We start from the raw sequence: 16,365 nt of genomic DNA on the forward strand, positions 1-16,365 counted from the left end.
CAGAACCTCAAAGACTTAGTGCTCAGGGGATTAAAAAATAATGCATTGTATGCTGGAAGGGATAAATCTGGGACTGAGTACAAGCAAAACAAGAAGACCAAAGGAAGTTAGCTGAGCAGGTATCCCAGATATTCATGTCATCCACCAAGGTTGTATCGGTGGCCCTTTCTCTGTGACACATCCATCCATTGGAAACTTTGTACAACTAGCTGAAGGAAGAGAAACATCCTATTTTATGGTATGTGGTTGTAGAGCAGAAGCAACTTAGAAAAACAGTAGAGAGGGAACATTGTCCCAGAGGGCAGAGCTTCTGGCAGGGTACTTGGTTGTTCACTTTGTATGAAAAGAAATATAGCCCCAAATTAGAATATATATGGACAAATTGACAGAAGTAAATGGCCTGGCCACTTGTTAAGAGGACTGGAAAAGAAGCATTCGGAAAATCTGGGACAACGAGGGTTATAGTAGGAGGATGTGCATGGTCATACTTGAGTTGGTATGAAGCGTGAAGATTTTTGTATTACAGGTAAATTTCTACCAAAACATGTCCACTATGGTAGAGTCCCACACATCACTCACACACACACACACACACAAATAAGTGTACTTAGTTGATGTTAGCCAGACTTTGTCATTGGCAACCCCAGTGTGGAACGATAGTCACATAAATGAAGAGGCTACAGTAGCAGAGATGGAGGCTATGCATGGGCACTATAGCAAGGACTCCCTTTGAGCAATCCTGTCCCAGTTGATTCCCCTTCTGAGTAACAAACTTAGCAGCAACAAAAAACAAATGACATTAATTTGTTCTGCTCCTCAAGGAGAACAACTGAATACTTCTCAAGTTGACTACATTGGATTCCTTTCAGCTGGGAAGGTCTAATGGTTTGTTTCCACAGGAATAGATATATAGTTAAGGGGTATGTTTGTATTTTATACCTGTAAGATCTCAATCAGCAGTAGTGTCTGAGGGCTCACAAAGCATTACATCCGCTAAAGGGGATACTTTATGACCTTATAACAGACCAGAGGACATATTTTACACTAAAGGATGTTTGAGAGTGGATGTTGGGAAAAACCAATGTTTAAGTCCTTATTCATTGAACAAAAAACAAAAGAGTCCATTTGTTGGGTAAATAGGGCTCTATTAGAGCATTGGAATGGCCAGTTAAATGCAGAACTGAAACACCAGCTCAGTGGCATTACCTTGCCAGGACGGAGCATCATCAAGACATAGTGTACACATTGAATTAACATTTTTTATACAAAATGGTGCCCTCTATGAGAAGATTATATAGGTTCAAGAACCAAAGAGTGGAAATATGAACATTGTTGCTTACCATCACTTCCAGTGGTCCATTTTGAGAATTTGTATGTCCTCTTTCCACAATTCTGGAATCAGCAGGGATAAAAGTTCTGTTTTTTAAAGGGGGCATACTGCCCCTTGGTAATACAGGAAGGGTCATATTGAATCCTATGGGGCAATTAACACCTAGACATTTGGTGCTTCTATGTCCACAAACCAATAGGCCAGAACCACAGTCAACATCCTGGCAGAGTTATATCCTTTGATCTATATAGCACATATAGCATCTATTTTCATTGTGTCTTTAGATGAACAGAAGTTTGTGTGTGTGTGTGTGTGTGTGTGTGCTTCCTTATGTGTCAATAATAAAATTGCAAACAATCCAATTCAAAAATACAAGCAAACAACCTGAACAACCCAATTAAAAAACAAACTTGAATAGGTACTTTACGAATGAAGATTTGGGAATGGCGAACAAACCCAAAAAACTAGTCAACATTATTCAATCACAAACTAATGTAGATTAAGTAAAACTGCATTCTTACTGAAATAGATGAAATTTTAAAAACTGAGGATATAAACTGCTGGATTAAATAAGAAAAATCTGGAACTTTCATACATTGCTGGTGTGGTTGTAAAAAGGTACAATTACTTTGGAAATAAGTTTTAATTTTTCTGACAAGTTAAACATATACCTAACCTAGAATCCACAACTCCAATTCTAGGAATTAATCCAAGAGGAAAAAAAATGTACATATATAAAACTTGAACAATAATATTTGTAACAGCTTTACTCATAATAGTTAGAAACTAAGAACAACCAAAATGTTCATCTACACCAAATGGCCAAAAAATTCAATGAAATAATTCTCAGCAATATAAAGAAATAAACTACCAATACATGCAAAATGAATGAATCTCAAAAACATAATGCTAATTGGAAGAAACCAGACAGAAAAGAGGATGTATTATATTTTTCAGTTAGGATGATGTTCTAAAACAAGCAAGACTATGGATGGTAAATGAAACCAGAACTGTGGCTACCTGGAGATGAGCATGAATTGACTGGGAAGTGACCTAAGGGATATTGCTGATGAAAATATTCTATACTTAGACAGATGTTTGGATTATATTAGTGTATGCAATTGTGAATACTCATGGAACTTTACTCTTAACATATGTACCTTTCACTTTAGGTACATTAAACATATTTTATTAAAAAATGTTATCACTGAGTATTATTTGCTAGACTATGTTAAGTAGAGTAAAAGTATACATTTCTGAAAAGAAGGATAGAAATTGTTTAGCAGATTCATCCTCCTCCACAAAGCATATTAGAATATTGACTTTTTAAAAGTAAACTCTTAAAAGAATAATAATTATTTCAAAAATAAATGTGGAAGCAACAATTCACTTTAACAAGATTGAAATGTTTTTATTGAGTACAGATAAGTAATCATCTTGCCAAAATGCAAAGTTTCATATTTCTTTTTCAATGTCCCGGGAGGCGCTCCTCATTTTAATTGTTTAATTGAGGTCATAAGGAAAATAACATCTTTCAATGTAATTTGCAGAGGTGTTCCAATAAAAAACACAAGCTCTCTCAACATCAGTAAATTTAAAGGCTAAAATTTCTGATTTCTCATCAATAGCTTATGTACCAACAATGCTGCCTCCACCACCATTTAAAATATATTTAGGCTGACAACTGCTAGTATGAGAAAACAGTCAGTATGATTTCATTCATCTCTCTATTTTTAACAAAACATTGAGGAACTCCAAAGACCATTTTTATTCCTTTGATATTTATTAATTCTCTGAAAATCTGTTTCTCCTACCTCCTTTAAGTTGCTATTTTTGACAAATGATTTTTCATTTTTTCCTATCTTCAGAGATCTGTTCACACTCTTCCTTTATTTATGGTGCTTAGGAAAATGAGGAAATTTTTGTATTGCAAAAGAAATACTGTCTTGAAATATTTCACTGGAGTGGAAACTGTTAAAATACTAATACATCTAGTATATGTTAAAATACAAACAATAAAGAATAGAAAATTTCAGAATAATATCTCCATCACTCTTATTCCTACCATTTATCCTATCTGTCAGTGCTGACTACTAATAGTGCATCTTTCTAAATGGCATATGATAGACACTTTAGATATATTGAGGGACTGACAAAACATTTAACAAGAATATTTGACTAAGCCATTATTCTTAGAAAAGTAGGCATGGCATTGTCCATATGAAAGTTTAATGGACTTTAAAAAAACCTCATGCTGAAGTAATGAAAAAATAGCACTGTGTGTACCAAAAGATACAAGTTAAAAATCTGGATGATTTCTTTTAAAAATAGCACAGAGGACACAATTCCATTATTCTGTGCTCAGTTACTTTGCTTTTTAAATGCAGATGATAAATCAACACGGCAACAGAAAGCAAAATGTAGAATTTAATAGCCAGAAAAGATACAAGCTCAACTACAGCATGAAGTAGCCTCTAAAAGTTTACACTACAATTTTGTAAAGAGTCAAACCTTCATGTCTATGTAATTAAAACAAGACGGTGTACTAATTCAGTCCTTTGTGTTATACTGCATTTTAAAAAGGTTATTTGAAATTATTATGAGAATATATTCAGCAAATAAAAAATGCTCCTAAAAATGTGTTTTAGTAAATACATAGAAAAATTATATGAATATAATTTGCTATGCAAATAAATCACTGTGTAAAAGCCATAGAAAATTTTTAGAAAGATTATATTCTATGTGCATCATGATTTCATGAATGTTAGCTTGCCCACTGTAGTGAAACCTTCATGTAGGAAAGTGTATAAACTCATAAGTTGCACATCATCTACTCAACATTAATTTGATCAAATGACTATAATAGAGAACTAAGAGAAAAAATATAGCACTAATGGTAGCCATAAAAATGACTGGTTTGCAATCCTGTGGAATTTATGGGCATGTTTTCCATGTGATGTGAAAGTGAGGGCATGAACCCTAAGCGCATACATAACTAGAATACAGGAGCTCAATCAAACGTACACAGTCTTTCAGGAAGATGCCTCATTTGTCCACTCACAAGAAAAGCTTATCTGGAATTAAGCATTTATATTGTGACAGTATTAGGCAATGGAGTTGGTTAAACATTATATTTTAATTTATTTTAGTAAGTAAAAATTTTAAATACAAGATAAATATAAATTAGGTAAGATACTTCAGTAGTATAAAAGGGAGAGTAATTAAATGAGTCTGAGAGGAATGAGAAAAAATAAAACTTCATATGTTAGTGATATCTACCATACTACATTATTTCTAAGAGAGTATACATAGACTATCATTAAGTCCATCAACTGGTCAAACACTAAACTTAGCAGTTATTATGCTAATATATACTTGTCAGTCAGAAAGGTGCGCAAAATAACATTATAAAGCAATCAAGTAGTGATCAACAAGCATAGGAAGACAGAACCAGAAAAAGTTTTAAAAATGTATTAATAGTAGTGTATAAAAAATAACTAAAACTGAAGCCTCATACTGCTTCTGCTACTAATTGTATAGCAGAATAACAATGTAGAATACATTATTATATGACAAGTGAGTTAAACTTATCCAAAACCTTACTGTTGTAAGTCCTCACTAAAAATCATCGATGGTTCTTAGAAACAGCAACTTCAAGCAAAATAAAGTACAGGGAAACCAGTTTCACCATAGTCTAAGTGATATAAACAAGAGTTAAGTTCCTACAGCACAATTCTGGTCACAGAAACATCACCAATATTCTAAATAAAGACTCAAAACACTTTAATGTAAAACACTGAAGTAAATATGAACTATATATATGTTTAAGAAAGATTAACAAAAAAAAGTAAGATAATTATTTACCCAATATTTTGGAAATCAATGAGAAACTTCACACTTTTTTTAACTGGGACATGTTAGACATGTGCACAGCTTATACACAATCTAACGGACACGGTCTTGGGATGTTTGAGGAAACCAGGGTACCAAGAGTAAACTCATGCACACATGAGGAAAACATGCAAACTCCATACAGACAGTAGCCTCAGCCAGTAATTGACTTTTCTCATCAACGTATAACCAAAAGACAATGAAACAAAGTTATTCGAAGACCTGCTGTATCTATACCTATCAAATAAATACATTGAGTCATATCATCTCTGGATCTTCTTTTTCTCTAAAAAAACTTGATCTACAATCAACATATTTAGATACAGACAGAATGGCCCATGCTAGAGATGTTTGGTTAAGAAAATCACCTTTTGGTGTAATTTTGTGAGAAATTTTGAAGAAAATTAGAAAAAGGAGCACATTGTTTAGCCTTGAAAAGAGCAATGGAGAGCCATACTTATTACAGAAAAAAATTCTAAATTGGTTGATTGGGATGGAACACCCAGAAAGTGGATGAAGGAAATGCAATTATTGTTGCTGAATTATAGAATATAAAGCATAAAAAGATGAAAATAAGAGTAATTAGAGGGGAAAAACATATAAATAAAAGCTTTAATTGAGATGAAATTAAAACATCATAAGCTTCTGTGAAGTTATCTCCCAAAATGTTGTAGACTAACATTTGGAACATTATTCACTACAACTACCATCTCAGAAAATATATCTAGCCCCTTGATATTTACACCAAATTAGTAGAAAAGCAGGCCAACTTTAAGTTTTAATATGTTTAGGTTTTGAATATTTTTCTCTTCCAAGCAATAAAACAATCACTAGAGAGAGTGTAGCAATTTTAAAGCTTCTCAGCAAAGGTCATGTCATTTTTAATTTATTCTATTGTCATCACAAACGTGTTATGCATTTAACTACCTTATATTAAAGATGACATTTACACATTGCAATCTTACAATATATTGCCTCTACCTTCATCCCCCAGAATGGTAAATCTGAGTCAATAAAATGGTTTCTTTCAAGGAAGAACATCCTTCTTTGGAGATTAAGAGATATATGTATATTTGATTATGAAAAGGAGGCCTCTGGGAGAAAACTTGAAAGAACTGAGACTGAATGAACTGTTCTTCATCAGGAATTTGAAAATAAGGGGCAAACTGACAACGGAGGGAGTCTAGAAACATGGGAGAACAGGAATCCAAGTAAAAAACAGATCAAATTCCTTCAGGATCACAGGGTCAAAGGATACTTTTTAGAGATACATCTACTCCTCTTTTCATGTTGCCTGCTTTTTTGCACTACCCCAATTAATTCAAATAATTCCAAAAACCAGAAGTGTCATAAATGTAGTATCTAAGAGTAAGAAAGGCAGTCCAAAGGTAGGAGACAATAAACATACAGGGAAATTGACATTCGGTTCAAAAGTGACAACTGAACCAGCGATGATTAAGCAGAAGTTCCCCAAGCTTCTGTAGAAAGAGGAGGAAGGTTTCTGTTTACCTTTGAAGACAATTGGGTGTGTGTCACTTGTCCATTGCTGTGTTGCAACTCACTACAAATTTAGAAGCTTAAAACAACACACATGTATTAGTATTTCACGATTTCTGTGTCCGTAATCTGGCATAGCATGGTTGCTCTGACTATGGTTTCAAAAGTTTGAAATCAAAGTGTCAGCCAGGCTGCTATCTCATCTGAGACTTCATTGTCTTCAAAGCTCATGGCAGAATTCAGTTCCTTGAGGTTATAGGACTAACGTCACTATTTTCTTGTATGGCTATTGATTCTAGGCCACTCTCAACCCCTAAAGCCTGCCTCTTGTTGCTTTGAATCACTGATTTTCTCTCTGTCTGACTTCTAGACCCAGATTTAAAAGGCTCATGTGATTAAGTCAGCTCACCCAGATAATCTTCTTTTCTTAAAACCGACTGTGCCATATAACATAATCTAATCATCAGAGTGAAATCTCATTATATTCACTGATCTTGTCCAGTTTAAAAGAAAAAGAATTATACAGGGCATGAACACCAGGGTGGGAAATTTTTTGTACATCTTCAAATTTTCTTACCACAGGTATTCAATCCATTTTTACTTTAGTTTTACATGGCTGGACGACTTCCTGGAAACTGCAACACTTGGGACTACCCAAGGATTGAGACTTCTATTATGTGTAAGTAATTTATTCAATTTTTCTAATACAATCTTTCCATAATGGTTCAAATATTCTGGCTTCTGTTTCTTATTATATTAATATATAACTCAAACTTGAAATGTATTTTAAAGAAAAATATTCAATACGTATTATGGTTTTCCAAGCGCAGAATTTTGAAAAACAAGTTTGTCTGTGACTTTTAACATAATTTTAAGTTTCCCTAGAAAAGATAGATATGAAAGAATAAATACCCTCAATTTTGTAAGAAGCAAGAGAGTGACACAAACTTACGGTAAAGAATTGAAGTTGTGAAAACACCTTGATCTTAAAGATATGCTTTAGTAGGAATCAGAAAACTTTTTTTCTTTTCCATAAAGGGCAGGTAGTAAATATTTCAGGCTTGGAAAGCCAAGAGGTAAAATCAAGGGTATAAGTAGATGCTTAAATGACAAAAAAGTTTCCACACAATTTTTAATTGATGAAATTCAAATTTCATTTCTGAACACAAAAATTTAAATTTTACATAAGTCATCATGTGCCACAAAATATTTTTTTTGCCTCTTTTAAAACAATTTAAAGAGGTAAAAAATTTGTAGTACATTAGTTATATAAAAACAGACAGTAGCCCAAACTTCGTTTGTGGGCCTATATATATATATATATTCCTTATTTCTGTAGTTTTACTGAATGCTGCTCTAGAGTTCTTTTACAGAAGTCACTTTTGGCCCCATTAATAGCTAAATCCTTATTTTTTTTCTTACTCTTTTAAGGCCTCTCTCTTTCTCTGTATATACACATATATGTATGTGTACATACAAATATACATACATACATATATATACACAATTATAGTCAGATTTTTCTTGTTTCTATTAACTACCATTTGAACTTATAAATTCTCCCACTTATTTCCACAGTCATTACCTCATTTAATTTCATTTAACTAGATTTAGACAAAAGAAATCATTATAATGTAGATAGAATACATCCCCAATGATTTTTTTTTGTTCCAAAGGGACTTGGTTCTATTATCTCTTACAATTAAATGTATTATACTATGTATCAGTAATAATAGTCTCTAAAATTTATGATGTTCTTAATTTGTATGCTTTCTGTAACTAACACATAAAGATTTGTAAAGAGAAAAATGGTATTTTGTTGATGTAATGTTTGAAATCCAGTTCTTGGAATTTTAACAGTAGTATTCTGTGTTCTGCAAAGCCAGAAGTTAGGTGACTGGAATTTACACATTGTGCATTTTGGACTGTTAGAGAGAATATGTGCTAAAAGTCCTTGATAGTCTAGGTAGCCCATAATCTAAAATCATTTTTTTGCTCTAAAAATTTTTTACAAAATGATTTATTCAAAAATTGATGGCTATTGTACTGAAAGGGTATTTTTAAGTTCATATTCAATAACGTTTTAAAAGATTAAATTATGGTCGGTATACCTGGAACCCATGTGGGTTGTTAAATACCTTTCTTGGAAAGTAAACATCAATGTTTGATGGAACTTTCTAACGTTAAAACCAGATGAAAAACAGGCTTTTATTCTATACTTTTTCCAAAGCAGTATTTATGATTACTTTTTTGACAAACTAGTATTTCATAAATACTTCAAAATAGCCTTTTATAGGTTTCCAGGAAGCTTCTTGAGAAAATGTTTTGAACTTTTGACCCAACAAAGGTTTCTAGACTGAAAATACCTCACCATCTTTTCTCACTTACCGTTGAGGTAGTGATACGCAAGGTGGTTACCAGGGGAGGACTCAGTTGTTTTTTTTTTTAATTAAACTAAAGAGATTCCTGACAGATAAGGAACTACATAATCAAAGCAAAAGACAGCTGTTATCTCTTCAGCCTTGGGGAAGACCTAAAGGACTTCTAAGAAACTGAATCCCAAAAAATGAGACAGTTCACAAACGTCTCTGAACTTGACAACAGAGAGGAGCGTTTCTCTTAATTTAGGTATTGAAAGGGGAAATGCGAAGGTGGTAAGTCAATGTCTAGGAAATAATAGAATGAACAATTCTGACTCTCAAAGTAATCGTTTCAGAGTATGACACACAGAATCTCTTCAAGCTAAAAAACAAACCAACAAAACTATATTTATTTAAATTCCATTTATTATAAAAGTGTTGTGTTTTTTCTTTTCATGGTTGAAAAATACAGGTTGTCATTAACTTGTGTTTCTTTTAAAACAGTGTTCCATATTTATTTAAAGAATATAAAGGCTCATGTCCCCATTTCTAGTAGAAGACTAAAATATTTAGCTTTAGCATTTTATTTATTTCATTGTAGAAAGCTTTTACGATTTGTAATTGTTGTTATTCACAACATCATTTGTTATGCTGAATAGATTTTTTAGATTACAGATTCACAAATTACAGTATGAAGGCCAAATCCAGTTGTACATTGTTTTTGTAAAGTTTTATTGAAACACAGTCGTGCCCATTCTTTTATCATTGCGTGCATATGCTTTCCCCCTACAACTACAAGAGTTGAACAGTTGTTTCAGAGACTACATTGCCCACAAAGGTCTAAAATATGTATTATCTGGACATTTACAGGAAGATTGCTGACCCTTGAATCTTTTAGATAATCAAAGCTGTTTCCAAATAAATATATCTAGTAGTTCAAGTGTTGATAATTTGAAAAACATATAGTAAATAAAAAATTAAATAACACTTTTAAGTTTATCATGTGATGCTCAAAGATTGCCTAACCAAAGAGAACATTTTGTAGCGCCTCATAATATTAACAAACTGCTGTCTTAGGTACAATAAGCAGCTGATTTATTGAAAGTGACTTGTGCAGTCAATATCTGGAATGAAACAGCCAGTTTCATCTTGTCCAATTTTTACATTACTCTTCATTTTCCCTGAGAACTACATAGTGGAAACACTTTTAGTAAAGCACTTCCTTGTAAAATGATCAGTTGTATCTGTCACCAGGAAGAAATGCATTTTCCTGCTTTATTACAGCCATCTGCATCCTTCATTTTCTTTTAATTCAGTCACTGGAGCCCTAATGATCGCAGCCATTTCGAGAGATGCCATCAATTACAGCCAGGAGCTCATTCAGAAGTGAAAGATGAGTTCCATTCTCTGTTACTTAGAGGTCAGTGATCATTCCCCAACCTCTTCGTAGTGAACAAATAGTACAGTAACTTTCACAGGCTCCTTCATTTTTCTCAAGTCTGCTTCTTTATGACTTTTTGTAGACCTTGGTTATAATAACTTCATATGTTTGATGCTGGCAGCCCTAAGACAAGCCTGACCCAATCATTTTCCTTGCATCCACCATGATAAGTTCAATCATATATAAGTCTGGCTTTCAGGAAGGATGTTTTGAAGAACAAGTATTGTTAAGGTGGCATGTAAAAAATTCCGAAGCAAACACAGTTTGTAAAATTTATATTCAAAGGTTTCCAAAGTAGTAATTGTTTTTCATCAATTAACTTTATGTTGCTTTCTATAAAATAATCATCTTGAAGGATTTAGTATAATTATACAATATTCAGATACTAATTTTACATACCCTAACTGAAATACTTTTAATAATTAGGAATACAAATCAATTGTCAATATTCTGTTTGGTGGCAAAAGGATTTATATGACTAATACAAAACCAGCAAACAGATGTTTGTAGCTGTTTTACATATAGTCACTTAAAACTAGAAACAACCAAGGTGCCTTTCAATGAGTAAATGAATGAACAAACTGTGATATATTCATATAGCAGAATATTATTCAACAATTTTGAAGAAAATGAGCTAGCAAGCCATAAAAAGACATGAAAGAATCTTAAAGACATATTACATAGTGAAAGAGTCATTTAAAAGGCTACATTCTGTATCATACCAATTACATGATATTCTGAAAAATGAAAACTAAGGAGACAGTTAAATGATCACTAGTTGCCAAGGAATCGAGGGAGGGAAAGATTATTAAGTAGATGAAGCAGGGGTATTTCAAGGTCGTAAAATTATCCTGTGTGACACTGTATTAGGGAGTAAATGACACTATTTCTATTGCCAAAACCCACAGAACTATATAGCATATAGAGTTAATCTTAATGTATCCAAATCAGGAAAATTTAATCACTTAGTAAGCTGGAGAATCCCAGATTGGAATGGAAAAGTTGACAAAATATAAATATACAATAAATGCATAAAATTACCTTGCTAAAGAGGATTGGGAAAATGGTGCTTACCTATATAACTCTGGAAATAAATAGACTATAAAAATAAAGATAAAAGAAATTGTACTTAAGAACTATACTTCAGTTGATAAAATTGTTACCCTTAGGGGACCGTGATAATAATTCTCATACTTCTATATGGGTGTACTAGATGAGAACAATTAAGTAAATGGTGGATAGTAGGACCAAGTTTCACATATATATGTGTATATGTAGTTCTGTGTGTGAGTGTGCGTGTGTGTGTGTGTGTGTGTGTGTATTTATATATATGCTTTCTTTTTTCTTACTCTGTCAGCTGAAAGGGCCTTAAAACAATAATAGCTAAGAAAATTAAGATGATTCACAAGAGAATGACACAAAGCAAAAACTTAAGGAAGAGTCGAGTAACTCATCCTAGATAGAAATCTTTAAACAGCTATTTAAAAATGAGATAAATTGGCCAGGCGTGGTGGGTGACACCTGTAATCCCGGCACTTTGAGAAGCCTAGGTATGTGGATCACTTCAGGCCAGGAGTTTGAGACCAGCCTGGCCAAAATGATGAAATCACATCTCTACTAAAAATACAAAAATTAGCCAGGCGTGGTGGCACATGCTTGTAATACCTGCTACTCCGGGAGGCAGAGGTTGCATTGAGCCAAGATTGCACCACAGCACTCCAGCCTGAGTGACAGAATGAGACTCTGCCTCAGAAAAAAAAAAAAAAAAAAAAAAAGGGATACACGAAGTGAAAATTGAGACATCGATAGGGTACACTCTCTTTTTGTTTTGGATTCTAATGAGGAATTCTCTGTAATTCTTACACTTCATCCTATGTAGATAAGGTATTTTTTTCATCCTGTATAGATAAGCTGTTTTTATCTCTGGTTTCCTTCAAGACTTTCTCTTTGTCTTTCATTTTCTACATTATGGATATTTTGATATTTGTCCTGTTTCATGTTCTCTGGACCCCCCGGATCTCTGCTTTGATGTCACTAATTTTAATAAAAATTCTAGGCCATTATTACTTCGAATATTTATTTTCTCTCTCTTTTTCTAATATTCCTACATGTATATGTTACACTTTTTGTAATTCTTCCCACAGTCCTTGAATATTTTGTTTCATCTTTCTAAATGTTTTCTATTTGAATTTCAGTTTTGAAAGTATCTGTTGACGTATCTTCAAGCTAACTGATGTTTCCTTGGCCATGTCCAATTTACAGATGAGCTCATTAAATGCATTGTTAATTTCTCCTACAGTATTCTTTATTTTGAGCATTTCCTTTTGTCTCTTAGCGTTTCCATCTCTTTGCTTACATTACCCATCTGTTTTGGCATGTGGTTCTTTTTTTTTTTTTTCATTAGAGCCCTTAGGATATTAATCATAATTGTTTTAAATAGATAGGCTGACTACTCTAAAATCTCTGCCATTTTTGAATCTGGCTCTGACATTTGTCCTTTCTCTTAAAACTGTGGTGTTTGCATTTTAGTATGCTTTTTGATTTTTGTTGTTGTTGTTTTTATTGAAAGTAGGATATGATGTACCAGGTAAAAGAAACTGAAGTATAAAGGCCTTTAGTGTGAGGTTTTATGTTTGCTGGCTAGGAGTTAGTCTGTTTGCCATTTGCCATAGCTACAGGTATCAGAGGCTAAAATTTCCTCTGATGACCTTGTTTTTGTTTCCCTTTTTTTCTTTGAGTTTCCAAAGAAATTTCTTAAGTAACTTGAGACTTCCAGTTTTTTTATTTGTAATCTTTTCTTATTATATAGAAGCCTATTGATATGGTTGTAAGGTGTGGGGTGAGGGGAAGTATACTACAGTTCTGTGATGAGATCTCAGTCTTTCAGTAAGACTGTGTATTCATGAGTTCCCAGCTATTTGGTTGTATTTTGTTTTGTGGGATAGGAAGACTAGAGATGGATGGAGATGGGTATCTTCCTTCACATGGATGCCTAGGATGGACTGAGGTTGAGTATTTTCCTTTCACCAAGTTGCTTAGGCTTGGGAAAACCCCACTCAATTTGTGTTTAGTAAAATCCTTTCCCTTGAGTGCAGACTTTGTTAAGGAAAAGAGAAGCTCTGAGTTTATTTCAAAATGGCTGCTTTTTCCCTCCTAGTGACAGAGAGATGGTATTGGGGCTTTTTTGTTTTGTTTTGTGTGTTTTGAGGCAGAGTCTGGCTCTGTCCTCCAGACTGGAGTGCAGTGGTGTCATCTCGGCTCACTGCAAGCTCCTCCTCCTGGGTTCACACCATTCTCCTGCCTCAGCCTCCCGAGTAGCTGGGACTACAGGCACCCACCACCACGTCCAGCTATTTTTTTTTTTTTTTTTTTTGTATTTTTAGTAGAGATGGGGTTTCACCATGTTAGCCAGGATGGTCTCCATCTCCTGACCTCGTGATGTGCCTGCCTTGGCCTCCCAACGTGCTGGCATTACAGGCGTGAGCCAACAAGCCTGGCTGGTGTTGAGGCTTTTTATCTGCTCTTCACTGAGTCAACCTGGTAGAGTTCTTGGAGGCAAAACAGACACAAATGTGGTGACCTTCTTAAAATGAGGCCCCACCAAAATTTTAAGACTCATTTTGTGTTGTAAACACAAAAGCATCTGAGACAGGTCTCAATCAATTTAGAAAGTTTATTTTTGTCAAGTGACACAGCCTCAGTAGGTCCTAACAACATGTGCCCAAGGTGGTTGGGGTGCAGCTTGGTTTTACACATTTTAGGGAGATATGCGACATCAGTCAAAACATGTAAGATGTACCTTGCATGTATGGTACATATTTCTGGTTTGGTCCAGAAAGGTAGGCCCACTGGAAGCAGGGGCTTTCATGTCACAGGTAGATTTAAATATTTTATGATTAGCAATTGCTTGAAAGCATTATTATCAATAGAAAGAAATGTCTGGATTACAATAAGGGATTGTAGAGATCAAGCAAGGTTTTATCATGCAGATAAAGCCTCCAGTTAGCAGGCTTCACAGAGAACAGACGGTAAATGTTTCTTTCAGACTTAAAGAGCCTGTTCTATCAGCAATTCCAAAAGGGAGGAGGTTATAATGAGGCATGTCCAGCTACCGCTTCCCATCATGGCCTGAACACGTTTTTCAGGTTAACTTTGGAATGCCCTTGGCTGAGAGGAGCATTTGAAAATTTATTTTTGGTTTACAGCATATATGGAACCTCCAGCAATTCATTAATTACAGTCTTTTCTGTTTCTTTTTTCTTTCTTTTATCCTACCCTGGTCTGGCTCTGACTGTGGTTTCTCTTTCTGGACATTTGCTCTAATGAAATGTGATTCTCTATATCTACCTATCTGTCCCCCCACTTTTGGTGGGGATGGACAACAGTTTGCTCTGTGACCTCGATTCTCTGATGAATCTAAGCAGAGTTGCTTATTTCCAGTTTTTTCTCCTTTTTTTTTTTTTTTTTTGCATCTAGGACATGTTTGATGACTTCCAAGTTTCTTACATGTTGGATCCTAAGTTCACTTTAATGAATTCATCATGAGGAAATAATTAAGTATAGTCCTATATAAGCAAAATATTGTTAATCACAGTATTAAAAATTATAAAATATAGATTAAACACACTGTAGAATTTAAAGTGATAATGCATATTTATGTTTTGAACTGAGAAGTGAGAAACTGCAGATATAAACAAGTGAGAAATGGAAATTACAAAAGTGTACAGTCCCATTTTTCTAAATGTTATGGAAAAATGTGCACATATTAATACCAAAACTTTAACAGAAGTCATCACTTGTTAGGACAATAATAAGTTATATTTTTATCTTAATTTCCTTATATCTGTAGCAAATATAGATTATTTGAGTAAAAATAAAATAGCTAAATTTATTTTAATAACAGATTTGTTTACAAAGAAAGCTATATATTTAAACTTAATTACAGAGTGCTTTGCATATATGACAATTTGAGCTAGGCAATAGTGAAAGGAAACAAATAAGAGTGTACATATCCTCATGGATCCCCCATCTTCTGAAAAATGGAGATACACTGAATTTTAATGAAATAATGAGCAAGAAAGAAAAATTCTGTCTCTTTTATGCATATTTCATAGGCATCTATCATACTAAGGCATTTTTTATCTGCTTCGGAAAGTTAACTAACAGAAGCGATGTAGTCTATGGGTTTTGAGCAGATTTTTGTTAGATTTTTCTGTGTAGAGAGAAAAAAAAATGTGTGTGAGTATATGTGTATGATTGTCTTGTTTGTTATTATACTGTTATTTGTTTGCTGTCATTTTCCTAAGATACTGATGAAAAAATTAAGGTAAGTCATTGTATTATCAATCATAGAAGGCTGACTACATCCTGTTGTGTGATTAAATCTGTTAAATTGCTGATTCGGTAATACTTAAAGACTTTAACATACTTATGGCAAAAAATAATCCATAGGTTAATGGAGGCATATTTTCATTTTGATATGGTAAAATTTATAAATAATAAATTATTTTTATTAGTTTATTTGTTTTGGTTTGTTTTTAACTCATTTTCTTCATATTCTTCTGCCTTCTCTAACAATTTTAAACTTTATAAAAGCCCTAAATAAATAAATCACAACCTATCTCTAAACTCCACTGCAGTTTACATACATTTACATAAATTCTCACTGATAAATTGAGGAAATAGCTCTAGAATAGCAAATATCATACCCCAGCAGTAGAACAGCTGACCTTTATTTAGATTAAATTTTCCCGATGTACAGAAAGGATTATCATACTTTTAACACAATTAAGTTGAATTTTTTTTTTTATGTTTAGCTACAGATGTATAAAAATGGTATTCATTTT

The 16,365-nt window shown here is 33.5% G+C and overlaps 1 long non-coding RNA gene across 19 annotated transcripts in view; it reads left to right on the plus strand.

The window, feature by feature from the left end:
• Nucleotides 1-30: 30 nt before the first annotated feature.
• The window catches only part of LOC105471083 (uncharacterized), a 76,227-nt gene continuing 59,892 nt past the window's right edge, over nt 31-16,365 (plus strand). For all 19 annotated transcript variants that reach the window (XR_011624820.1, XR_011624815.1, XR_011624817.1 and 16 more), the window contains exons 1-3: nt 31-238; nt 7,325-7,397; nt 10,395-10,498. This is a non-coding gene — a long non-coding RNA (uncharacterized lncRNA). The remainder of the gene's footprint in view (nt 239-7,324; nt 7,398-10,394; nt 10,499-16,365) is intronic.

The sequence above is a fragment of the Macaca nemestrina genome, chromosome 6 (assembly GCF_043159975.1).
Source record: "Macaca nemestrina isolate mMacNem1 chromosome 6, mMacNem.hap1, whole genome shotgun sequence".
Taxonomy (NCBI): Eukaryota; Metazoa; Chordata; class Mammalia; order Primates; family Cercopithecidae; genus Macaca; species Macaca nemestrina.